The sequence below is a fragment of the Bombina bombina genome, chromosome 2 (assembly GCF_027579735.1).
Source record: "Bombina bombina isolate aBomBom1 chromosome 2, aBomBom1.pri, whole genome shotgun sequence".
In the NCBI taxonomy this organism is placed as follows: domain Eukaryota; kingdom Metazoa; phylum Chordata; class Amphibia; order Anura; family Bombinatoridae; genus Bombina; species Bombina bombina.
The window spans coordinates 366,120,750-366,133,316 of record NC_069500.1 but is presented as its reverse complement, the minus strand read 5'-3'; the positions used below and the strand labels follow the sequence as shown (position 1 = coordinate 366,133,316).

General features: G+C 38.3%; 1 protein-coding gene across 6 annotated transcripts in view; it reads left to right on the top strand.

The window, feature by feature from the left end:
• Positions 1-51: 51 nt before the first annotated feature.
• RILPL2 (Rab interacting lysosomal protein like 2) overlaps positions 52-12,567 on the top strand; it is a 51,374-nt gene continuing 38,858 nt past the window's right edge. For 2 of the 6 annotated variants that reach the window (XM_053701804.1, XM_053701803.1), the window contains exons 1-2: positions 52-161; positions 2,897-2,970. The gene's annotated coding sequence lies outside the window, so the exon portion shown is untranslated. The remainder of the gene's footprint in view (positions 162-2,896; positions 2,971-12,567) is intronic. The other 4 variants (XM_053701806.1, XM_053701805.1, XM_053701802.1 and 1 more) reach the window with 4 other exon arrangements.

The following is a 12,567-nucleotide window of genomic DNA, read 5'->3' as shown; positions in this document are numbered from 1 at the left end:
CTACATGGCAACTGAACAGAAGTGTGAAGAATTTAGTTTCTATGCCAACCGTCTAAATTGCCTTGGGCGGTGAATGGTGACAAAAGTGACTGTTTTAGAAGGAAGTGGCCGAGTTGGGGACATTACGAAAATAAAGTGAGGTCTGTAATCGACATTATTTGGTAAGAGTTTAAATTCTTAATTTCCCTCTCTAAACACACGTATAGTTATGTATTTTTTTTTTGCTGAAAACTTGCTCGAAGTGCTGTATAGAAGCTAGATCTGTTTACTTCCTGCTCACTGTATATCACTTTTCAGGTAGAGAAAACATTTTTAGTTATGTAACCCCTATTAAACAAATTGGAGCAACAGGCATATGTTGGCAAACAGTTGTTAATTTCAACTTTAAACTTAAACATTAAACTAGAATGGAAGTGAAACACCACATTTTTTTTTCTTTTATCATTCAGACAGAGCATACCATTTTAAACACATTTCCAATTTATTTATATAATCTAATTTGCTTAGTTAAGAAGCGTGCCTATGTAGGCAACAGTGCTACTGGGAAATAGCTGCTGATTGGTTGTTGCACTTATGACTGTGATTGGCTCACCTGTGTTCTTCTAGCTCCCAGTAGTGCATTGCTGCTCCTTCAACAGAGGATACCAAAGGAATGAAACAAAATTAGGTTTTGTGTCCCTTTAAAATTTAAAGGACAGTCTAGACCCAATACTTGTTCTTCATTACACATTGCTACATACAAGACAAGCTTCTTGCAACAGGTTTTACATCTATAAGCTTGAAAGAAGTACATGAAACTTTTAAATAATCATTGTTTGTTAGCAGCCGCAAATGGCTGTCAAGCTCCGCCCAATTGGCTGTTTTCTTGTATGACAGTTTAGCAGTGCACGTTTAATATTTTTCAGTAAGCTATTTCAAATTGCACATGCACAAATCAGCATGTGCGAGTAGGAAAACTTATTTAAGAGTTGATCAAGATTGGAGAAACGTAACATACCAAAATATACACGCAATAGGTGGGCGGAGCTCATAACAAACAAATATTTAAAGGACCAGTAAACATAGTCTGCTAGATTACGAGTTTTGCGTTATGAGAGAAAAAGCCTCATAACGCTGCTTTTTCACAACCGCTGCTATTACGAGTCTTGTAGGTATAGCTGTACCGCACACTTTTTTGGCCGTCACGCAACATAATTACCGCACCTTTTTAAAAAGTCCTTTTTCAATGGAACTTCCACAGCACCGGTATTACGAGTTTCTCTGTCCAGCCAAAAAGTGAGCAGTACAGCCCATAACTACAAGATCCGTACCGTAAACTGAAAGTCAGTAGTTAAGGGTTTTACGTTACAGAGCTGTACCATAAAATTCATAACTGAAGTGTTACAAAGTACACTAACGGCCATAAACTACCTATTAACACCTAATCTAATAGCCCTATCAAAATAAAAAAAAACTATTCTACACTAAACTGCCAATGGCCCTTAAAAGGGCATTTTGCTGGGCATTGCCCCAAAGAAATCAGCTCTTTTACCTGTAAAAAATAATAATAATACAAACAACCCCCCAACAGTAAAACCCTCCACCCACACAACCAACCCCCCCCCCTGCAAATAAAAACCTACCTAAAAAACCTAAGCTCAAACCTAAGGGCATTTAGTTCTTTTACATTGCCCAAAGTCCTTAATCTAAAAATAAAACCCACCCAATAAATGCTTAAAGGGATATTCCAGTCAAAATTAAAATCCACATGGGTGCATTTCGTTATTAAACAGAAGCAATTTTGTAATATACATGCATTAGCAAAAATGCTTCTAATAAAAGCTCTAGCTGTTTCAAAAGTATATTTAAGTATGCACCGTGCACCAGCATTTTAAACACAGTACTTGCTCAGAGAGCCTAATGTGCATGTACCATCTGTTAATGACTTCATTTGTAATTGCTGACATGATACAAGTCCCAGTGATGATCTGAGCAGCTGCAGTATTTAAAATGTGGGTGCAGTGACAATATCTAGCTATGCTTCACATGCACATGCAGAGAAAAATGTTAACAATAAAACAGTGATAACTTTTACTAGAATCATTTTTGCTAATGCATGTATATTGCAAATATGTTTCTATTCAAATATGTAATTAATCTATGTGCATTTATATTTTGACTGGAATGTCCCTTTAATAAAACCTAACACTAACCCCCGAAGATCCACTTACTGTTTTTGAAGACCGGACACAATTTCCCCATAGACATCAATGGGGAGAGCCGGGTAAAAAAAAGATTGAGCTCGCATTCTGTTGGCTGATTGGAAGGGTAAAAAATAATAGGATTGAGCTTTAATCCTATTGGCTGGTCCAATCAGCCAATAGGATTGAGCTTGCATTCTATTTGCTGATTGGAACAGCCAATAGAATGCGAGCTCAATCCTATTGGCTGATTGGACCAACCAATAGGATTAAAGCTCAATCCTATTATTTTTTACCCTTCCAATCAGCCAATAGAATGCAAGCTCAATCTTTTTTTTTTTTTTTTTTTTTTTTGCCGGCTCTCCCCATTGATGCCTATGGGGAAATCGTGCACAAGCACGTAAAAGCAGCTCAAAGCAGCGCTGGTATTTGTGTGCGGTATGGAGCTCAACGCTGCCATATTGCCTACAAACGCTGTTTTTTGGAAAACCTGTAATAGCAGCGCTATTAAAGGTGACCGGTGGAAATAACTTGCAAGTTATTACCGAGCCACTCATAACGCAAAACTCGTAATCTGGCCGAGTATGTTTTGCATAATAAACAAATGCAAGAGAACAATGCAATAGCACTTAGTCTGAAGTTCTGAACTTCAAATGAGTAGTTGTTTTTTTTCTTTCTATTTTAAGTTATGTCTATTTTCACTCCCCCTGTGACAGCCAACAGGTATGGGCATGAACCAAGGCTGGGGCGGACATTTTCTAAAGTAAAGAACTTGGAGAAAGACACCAAGGTACATTTCAAATAAAAAAATATCATTATATAGTGCTGAATGTTATTATACTGATGCAGATACCATTGATCCTATAACCAGCCCTCCTCTGGCTATACCCATGTTCCAGTGTCACTTCTGTGTCTTTGTATAGTGCTGGGTGTTATTATACAGATGCAGATACACAGCCAGTATTTCACTCAGGCTTTATTTGTTCCATAACTTATCACCCAATATCGCTAGCAGTCTCTTGACAAGCCACTAACTTTATTCACACTACATATTTTCCCTTTTCTATTATTTAATCAGAAAGAAAAGATATACTAAGGTTGTGAATCACAGTATGTCTTTTCTTTCTAATTAAATACTACTTATAATAAACCTCAGGTGCTGGTTAAAGTGCTTTACCTTTGCATATAAAGCTCCAGGGACACTGTAGCAGCTTGCTTCTTGAATCTTCCCTCTCACTCAGTCTCACTCATAGTCATTTTTCCGGTACTAAGTGGCATCACGTGGAAATGGCCACAACCCTGCGAAGTGTGGAGATGCGTGTGAAAAAGGAGAGTCAGGACCAGCATTCATCTGTCCTACTCCTCCCTCCCCACAGCAAAATGGGCGGCAGACACTGCAAGGGCCAGTCACGGACCTTGCCTATCCCTGTCAGCTTATCACAAATGCATATACGTTTATTCTGTGAATTCTTGCACATGCTCAGTAGCTTAAATATAAAAAGTCTGGGTACATTTTGTTAATGGAAGTAAATTGGAAAGTTGTTTAAAATTGCATGCTCTATCTGAATAAATTTTTTTAATTTTGACTTGAGTGTCCCTTTAAATGTTTCATGTACTTCTTACAAGCTTATAGGTGTGGGACCAGTTGCAGGATGCTTCTCTGGTATGTAACAATAACGCCTAGATTTAGAGTTTGGCGTTAGCCGTCAAAACCAGCGTTAGAGGCTCCTAACGCTGGTTTTGGGCTACCGCTGGTATTTAGAGTCGTGTAGGTAAAGGTCTCACTTTGCAGCCGCGACTTTTCCATACCGCAGATCCCCCTACGCCATTTGCGTATCCTATCTTTTCAATGGGATCTTTCTAACGCCGGTATTTAGAGTCTTGGCTGAAGTGAGCGTTAGAAATCTAACAACAAAACTCCAGCCGCAGAGAAAAGCCAGGAGTTAAGAGCTTTCTGGGCTAACGCCGGTTCATAAAGCTCTTAACTACTGTGCTCTAAAGTACACTAACACCCATAAACTACCTATGTACCCCTAAACTGAGGTCCCCCCAACATCGCCGCCACACTCTTAAATTTTTTTTAACCCCTAATCTGCCGACCGCACACCGCCGCAACCTACGTTATCCCTATGTACCCCTAATCTGCTGCCCCTAACACTGCCGACCCCTACATAATATTTATTAACCCCTAATCTGCCGCCCCCAACGTCGCTGCTACCTTACCTACAATAATTAACCCCTAATCTGCCGACCGGACCTCACCGCTACTATAATAAAGTTATTAACCCCTAATCCGCCTCACTAACCCTATAATAAATAGTATTAACCCCTAATCTGCCCTCCCTAACATCGCTGACACCTAACTTCAAGTATTAACCCCTAATCTGCCGACCGGACCTCACCGCTACTCTATTAAATTTATTAACCCCTAAAGCTAAGTCTAACCCTAACACCCCCCTAAGTTAAATATAATTTTTATCTTACGAAATAAATTAACTCTTATTAAATAAATTAATCCTAATTAAAGCTAAATAAATACTTACCTGTAAAATAAACCCTAATATAGCTACAATATAAATTATAATTATATTGTAGCTATTTTAGGATTTATATTTATTTTACAGGCAACTTTGTATTTATTTTAACTAGGTACAATAGCTATTAAATAGTTAATAACTATTTAATAGCTACCTAGTTAAAATAATTACTAAATTACCTGTAAAATAAATCCTAACCTAAGTTACAATTAAACCTAACACTACACTATCAATAAATAAATTAAATAAAATACCTACAAATAAATACAATTAAATAAACTAACTAAAGTACAAAAAATAAAATTTTTTTTACAAACATTAGAAAAATATTACAACAATTTTAAGCTAATTACACCTACTCTAAGCCCCCTAATAAAATAACAAAGCCCCCCAAAATAAAAAAATGCCCTACCCTATTCTAAAATTACGGTAAGTATATTTTATTTTAGAAGACACTCCTAGCTATTTTTGGGCACTTTTAAAAAGGTTTTTTTTGCTTTATATTTTTAATATCTTGCAGCCCAGGGACAGTAATTTCTCCGCTTATAGATAGATGATTAACAATGAAGGTGCGGCCCCCATCCCAGTTCTTCCGGTAGGGGGCAGATTAAAAGTTTTTCAGAAAATTTGGTCAGAAACTGTCCAAAATCTTTGGATTCAGAATATAATCTCTCAAGGTTATCAAATTGGTTTCAAAATCAAACCCCCAAGGGGACAGTTTTATCTAGCTCATGTCCAAAACATCCAAAAAAAAGCTCAAGCTTTTTTAAACATGTGTCTCGCATCTAGAACTTATGGGAGTGATAGTCCCAGTTCCCGTACAGGAACAAGGAAAGGGTTTTTACTCAAATCTATTCATTGTACCAAAGAAGGAGAATTAATTCAGACCATTATTGGATCTTAAAACATTAAACAGATTTGTGAGAATTCCAACCTTCAAGATGGAAACTATAAGGACTATTGCTCAGCAAGGTCATTATATATCCACAATGGACTTACAGGATCAAATCCCTATTAACCCAGATCATTTTCAATTTCTGAGATTCTCTTTTCTAGAAAAGCATTTTCAGTTTGTTGCTCTTCCGTTTGGCCTAGCAACAGCACCAAGAATATTTTTTAAAATCCTCGGTGCCCTTCTATCTGTAATCAGAGGGCAGGGTATTGCGGTGTTTCCTTATTTGGACGATATCTTGGTTCTAGCTCAATCTTTTCATTTAGCAGAATCTCACACAAATCAAATATTGTTGTTTCTTCAAAATCTTGGTTGGAGGATCAATTTTCCAAAGAGTTTCCTGATTCCTCAGACAAAGGTCACTTATTTGGGTTTCCAAATAGACTCAGTGTCCATGACTCTTTCTCTGACAGAAAAGAGACACATAAAACTAGTCTCAGCATGTCTGAATCTCCAGTCTCTATCATACCCTTCAGTGGCTATGAGCATGGAGGTGTTAGACACATCAGACGCAATCCCCTTTGCTCATTTTCATATGAGGCCTCTTCAACTTTACATGCTGGGCCAATGGTGCAAGGATTATACTCAAATATCACAACTGATATTTTTGGATCGCAACACTCTTTTTTTTCTCTGACATGGTGGCTACACAACCAGTATCTTCAAGGGACTTCATTTGTTCGTCCTACCTGGTCTGTGATCACAACAGATGCAAGTCTTACAGGTTGGGGAGCAGTATGGGGGTCCCTGGGGACTGCACAGGGACTCTAGAATGTTCAGGAAACAAAAATTCCGATCAATATCTTAGAACTCCGTGCTCTTTACAAAGCCCTTCAAGCTTGGTCTCTTTTAAAGAACAAACCTTATCTTCGTTTTCAGACAGACAATATCACAACAGTCATATGTCAATCATTAAAGTGAATGTAAATTTTGATGCTAAAGTGCCTGGTTTTTAAAAATTTGATTAAAAACAGGGGCACGTTAATTAATCAAAATTTACATTTCACTCATGAAGAAATACTTACCTTTTAATCTTGACAGCAGCTCCAGTTTCCTCCGGTCGTCGCAAGCCATTTCTGATGTCAGAAATGATGGATAGGTCAATCCTCCAATCACGGCTTTCCCCCCCCCCCCGGGGGGGAATCAGTGTCTGATTCAATGCCGCGATTGGAGGAAGCCGGATTCCTCATTATAGACCCAGGAAGAGGCTTTGCAACGGGTGGAGGAAAGAAAGGAAGTGTGGGACAGAAGCGCTCCAAAGAAATGAAGCCTACCTTGCAAATTATGTGTAGACAATTTTTTGCCGTGATAGTATTATGTTTTAAAGTGAAAGTACTATGTTGTAGAGTGATCAATATTACTGATAAGTTTATAGTATTTCTAAATGTTCCCAATACAAAAAACAGATGAGACAAGGTGACAAGAAGTGATTTGTACAAAATGTAACAAAAGATTTATTAAAATGCTAAAAATTGCTAATGTAGCACACTAAAGTTTCTATAAGATGCCGGCATCTATAATAATCAATATATTTAATACTAAGCGTACCTCAGCAATGATATGTTATCAAATGTAGGTAGCAATCTTACATATTAAATAGCGCTATTTCTGTATCTTATGGTAACGATTAGCAAAAAACAATAAAACAAAGCCAATACTTGTATGTTAAGCTAAAATGTTCCCAAATGGTTTGTGACTTATTCATTGGTGTATAGTGTCTTGCACCAATATCAGAAATAGCAGAAATAGATTCTTCGGCTGTGCACAGCTTTGTAACTCAGTTCTCCGCTATACAAACGTGTATTGACAGTCCGTTGGGAGCTCCGGTATAGATGGTGATGTCAGACCTTTTCCGGTCCAATCAGCAAGCGTTGTGAATCTCGTCTACTTCAAGAAATCCTGAGTCAAAAAACACAGAGGAAGTCTTCAATTTCCAGCTTGGATTATAAAGGTGTTGATTCTGTTTGAAACCTTTAAAGCAGCAGCTTAATGAGGATCAGTTGTAGTCTCTTTGTGTAGTGTCTTTGATCCGGATTGCTTGGTTAGCATGAAGCCTAAACCAGGTAGGCAATGATAGTAGCTTAACACTTGGAGCAGGAATTATACATATAGTTTATGTCTACAAAGTTTGACACAAACAATGTACCTGCATGGTGTTTTGAATATAGATAAAGAGAACAGACTTAGTAACACAGGAATTATTCATATGCCCAAAATATTGATACAACAAAGTTAGGGGATGAACCTGATTGTTACAAGTATATAAAATATATAGTACAGACAGTAAAAACAAATTCTACGCGTTTCGGTAGTCACAGCTAATTTTATCAAGATGAGCCGGATTCCTCATTATAGACCCAGGAAGAGGCTTTGCAACGGGTGGAGGAAGCTGGAGCTGCTGTCAAGATTAAAAGGTAATTTTTTTTTTGTTTGTTTTGTTTTTCACAACAGGAGTGAAATGTAAATTTTGATGAATTAAAGTGCCCCTGTTTTTTAATCGAATTTTTAAAAACTGGGCACTTTAGCATCAAAATTTACATTTACTTTAAGGGGGAACTCAAAGTTACCTAGCCATGAAAGAAGTATCTCGGATACTTTCTTGGGCAGAGTCCAATTCCTATCTCATCACTGCGAATTACATACCAGGTGTGGACAACTGGGAGGCAGATATCTCAGTCGTCAGTCACTACACTCAGGGGGAATGGTCCCTCCACCAGAATGTATTCTTACAAATTTTTCAAATCTGGGGTCTTCCCCAAATAGATCTAATGGCCTCTCGTTTTGAACAAGAAATTTCCCAGATATCTTGCAAGGTCACGGGATCCTCAGGCAGAAATGACGGATGCTCTAGCAGTTCCTTGGTCATTCCAATATGCTTATATATTTCTTCCACTAGTTCTGCTGTCCAGAGTGATTTCAAAAATCAAAATGGAACAATCATCTGTAATTCTGTTAGCCCCTGCGTGGCCTCTCAGGATCTGGTATACAGATCTAGTTCGAATGTCCAGCTACCCGCCATGGTATCTTCCTCTAAGACCACACCTTCTGTCTCAAGACCCCTTCTTTCATCCAGACATAAAATCTCTTAACTTAATGACGTGGAGATTGAACGCCTAGTTGTCAGTCACAGAGGTTTTGCAGACTCTGTAATTAATACTATGATTCAAGCAAAAAAACCTGTTTCCAGGAAAATTTATTATAAGGTTTGGAAAACTTATATTTTCTGGTGTTCCATTTATAATTTTTCTTGGCATACATTTAGATTTCCTAGAATTCTTCAGTTTCTTCAAGATGGTTTAGATAAAAACTTCTGCCAGTACCTTGAAAGGACAAATATCTGCACTTTCTGTAATGTTTCACCGAAAGATTGCTCATCTTCCAAATATTCACTGTTTTGTTCAGGCTTTGTCCAGAATAAGGCCTGTTATTAAAGGGACAGTATACTGTAAAATAGTTTTCCCTTAATGTGTTTACAATTGCTTTTTTTACCAACTGCGGAGTAAAAAATGTATGAAAATTGGCTTTTTAATGTTTATTTGTGAATATTAAAGCTCTGATTTTGTGTTTTGAAGCCACAACCTAATAAAATGGGTTGAGCTTGTAGGTATAATCAGATCTCATTACTGTATCGCATTGTGTACATAAACATGTTTCTTAATCTTATATCTGTCCATAAAACAATAACCAGTACTTGGAGAGAACAATTGAAAATCAACATTTTATTACCTTATGTCTGCTTTATCACACTGGGAGTATAATTTCTTCTGCTGTGTTTACAAAGCTTATATATAGCTGGGACCTGCAGCCACAAACTTTCAGAATAGGTGGGGATACCACATGCTAAATCAACTATTTCAAATGCCAATATAAGGGTAAAGGATCTACTAGTAAACAATTTATTACACACCAGCAGGTAAAGTGGATCATTGGGAACAAATTAAAGGGGAGAACATTTTTGAGTAAACTGTCCCTTTAAGTTTATTTCTCCTCCATGGAGTCTTAAAGGGACAGTTTACTCAAAAAATTTCTCCCCTTTAATTTGTTCCCAATGATCCACTTTACCTGCTGGAGTGTATTAAATTGTTTACAAGTAGCTCCTTTACCCTTATATTGGCATTTGAAATTGTTAATTTAGCATGTGGTATCCCCACCTATTCTGAAAGTTTGTGGCCGCGCGTACCAGCTATAGATAAGCTTTGTAAACACAGCCAGCAGAATAAATTACACTCCCAGTGTGATAAAGCAGAGATAAGGTAATAAAATGTTGATTTTCCATTGTTCTCTCAAAGTATTGGTGATTGTTTTAAGGACAGATATAAGATAAAGAAGCAGGTATATGTGCACAATGTGATACAGTAATAAGATCAGATTATACCTACAAGCTCAACCTATTTTATTAGGCTGTGGCTTCAAAACATAAAATCAGAGCTTTAATATACACAAATAAGCCTTAAAAAGCTAATTTTCATACATTTTTTACTCTGCAGTTGGTAAAAAAAAGCAATTGTAAACACATTAAGGGAAAAACTATTTTACAGTATACTGTCCCTTTAATCTAGTATTTCAGACTTTACAGGCTCCTCCTTTTTGAGTCTCTGCATTCTTTTTTTTTTTTTTTGCTTATAAGAGAGTCAGAAAGCTTCTGCTATTTCTTTAACTTCTTGGTTAAAACTTCTGATGCGCAAAGCTTATTTGGAAGCGGGTCAGTCTCCGCCTCAGAGGATTACAGCTCATTCTACAAGATCAGTTGCCACATCTTTGGCTTTTTAGAATGAAGCTTCAGTTGATCAGATCTGCAAAGGAGTCACTTAGGGGCCCATTTATCAAAGGGCTTGTAGACCTGATCCGACACTGCGGATCAGGTCCGCAAGACCTCGCTAAATGCGGAGAGCAATACGCTCTCCGCATTTAACATTGCACCAGCAGCTCACAAGAGCTGCTGGTGCAACGCCGCCCCCTGCTGCCCCGGCCGCCAGCAGGGGGGTGTCAATCAACCCGATCGTATTCGATCGGGTTGATTTCCGGCGATTCCTGTCCGCCTGCTCAGAGCAGGCGGACAGGGTTATGAAGCAGCGGTCTTTAGACCGCTGCTTCATAACTTGTGTTTCTGGCGAGTCTGAAGACTCGCCAGCAACACGGCCCTTCAAGCTCCGTACGGAGCTTGATAAATGGGCCTGCAAGTCTTCTTTGCATACTTTTATCAAATTTTACCATTTTGATGTTTTTGCCTTTTCAGAAGCAGCTTTTGGTAGAAAGGTTCTTCAGGTAGTTGTTACTCTTTGATTCTGTTGCTTATAAATCTTTTTAAGTTTTTTAGTTATTAAAAGACATTTAATTTTGATATTATTTTTTAGCGAAAAAAGCTGTTCATTTTATCCCACCCTTCTTATTTTGTTACTCGTGGACTTCCACATCTTGGGTATTATATCCCATATGTAACAAATCGTGGACTCTCGCCACCTATATGAAAGAAAACATAATTTATGTCAGAACTTACCTGATAAATTAATTTCTTTCATGGTGGTGAGAGTCCACAAGGTCCTCTCATTATTATGGGTTGTTTTTAACAGAGCACATATTTTTTTTTTTTCCTGTTCTCTCTTTTTTTTTTTTTTTTTTTTTTTTTATGGCTTTTTCTTACTTCTTTTTTACACCTCACTTCTTGGCTATACGTTAAACTGAGATATGAGTAAGGTGGGTGTGGTATTTATAGGCTTTTGAGGTTTGAAGAACTTTGCCTCCTCCTGGTAGGAATGTGTATCCCATATGTAACAAATCGTGGACTCTCGCCACCATGAAATAAATGAATTTATCAGGTAAGTTCTTACATAAGTTCTGTTTTTACCTCTGTGATTGCCTTGTATATAAGCCTCTGCAGAATGCCCCATTATTTCAGTTCTTTTGACAGACTTGCATTTTAGCCAATCAGTGCCTTCTCAAAAGTAACTCCACGGGCGTGAGCACAATGTTATCTATATGGCGCACGTGAACTAATGCTCTCTAGCTGTGAAAAACTATCAAATGAATTAAGATAAGAGGCTGCTTGAAGGGCTTAAAAATTAGCATATGAGTCTACCTAGGTTTAGCTTTCATCTAAGAATACCAAGAGATAGAACAAAGCAAATTTAATGATAAAAGTAAATTGCAAAGTTGTTTAAAATTACATGCCCACTTTGAATCATGAGAGTTTAATTTTGAATATGGGGTATATCTAGTTGCATTTAACCAATATAGCTAACCATTTAAAAGTCTAAATCAATGTAAAAAATACATCCTCAAAAAAAAAAAAGACAGTTAATGCCTGAGGACGTATGGCGTACGTCCTTGGTCTTGGAAAGTGGTGGAAGTGATCCTGATCGCTTTCCGGTTATTGCAGTGATGCCTCGATATCGAGGCATCCTGCAATAACCCTCCTTGGCCATTCGATGCAGAGAGAGCCACTCTGTGGCCCTCTCTGCACCGGACATTGATGGCCGGTATCGTTGGTGGGTGGGAGCCAGTCTGGGAGGCGGGTGGGCAGCCATCGATGGGCCGTGTTATGTGGAGGGGGGCGGAATCGTGGTCGGGATCGCCGGGGGCACGCACGGACGTGGGGGCGGGCGCGTGCATGGGTAGGGAGCGGGTGGGAACCGTACACTGCAGAAAAATATTGAACAAAAAAGTGGCAGAGAGGGGGATATAAAAATACAATAAAAATGATCAAAGGGATGTGGGAGGTTGTTTGTTAGGGGGGCAAGCTACACTACAGAAAAAATAGGAAAAAAAATAATATTTTATTGTAAACTGGGTACTGGCAGACAGCTGCCAGTACTCAAGATGGCTACCAATAAGTTAGAGGGGGAGGGTTAGAGAGCTGTTTGGGGGGGGGGGATCAGGGAGGTTGAGGGCTAAGGGGGAT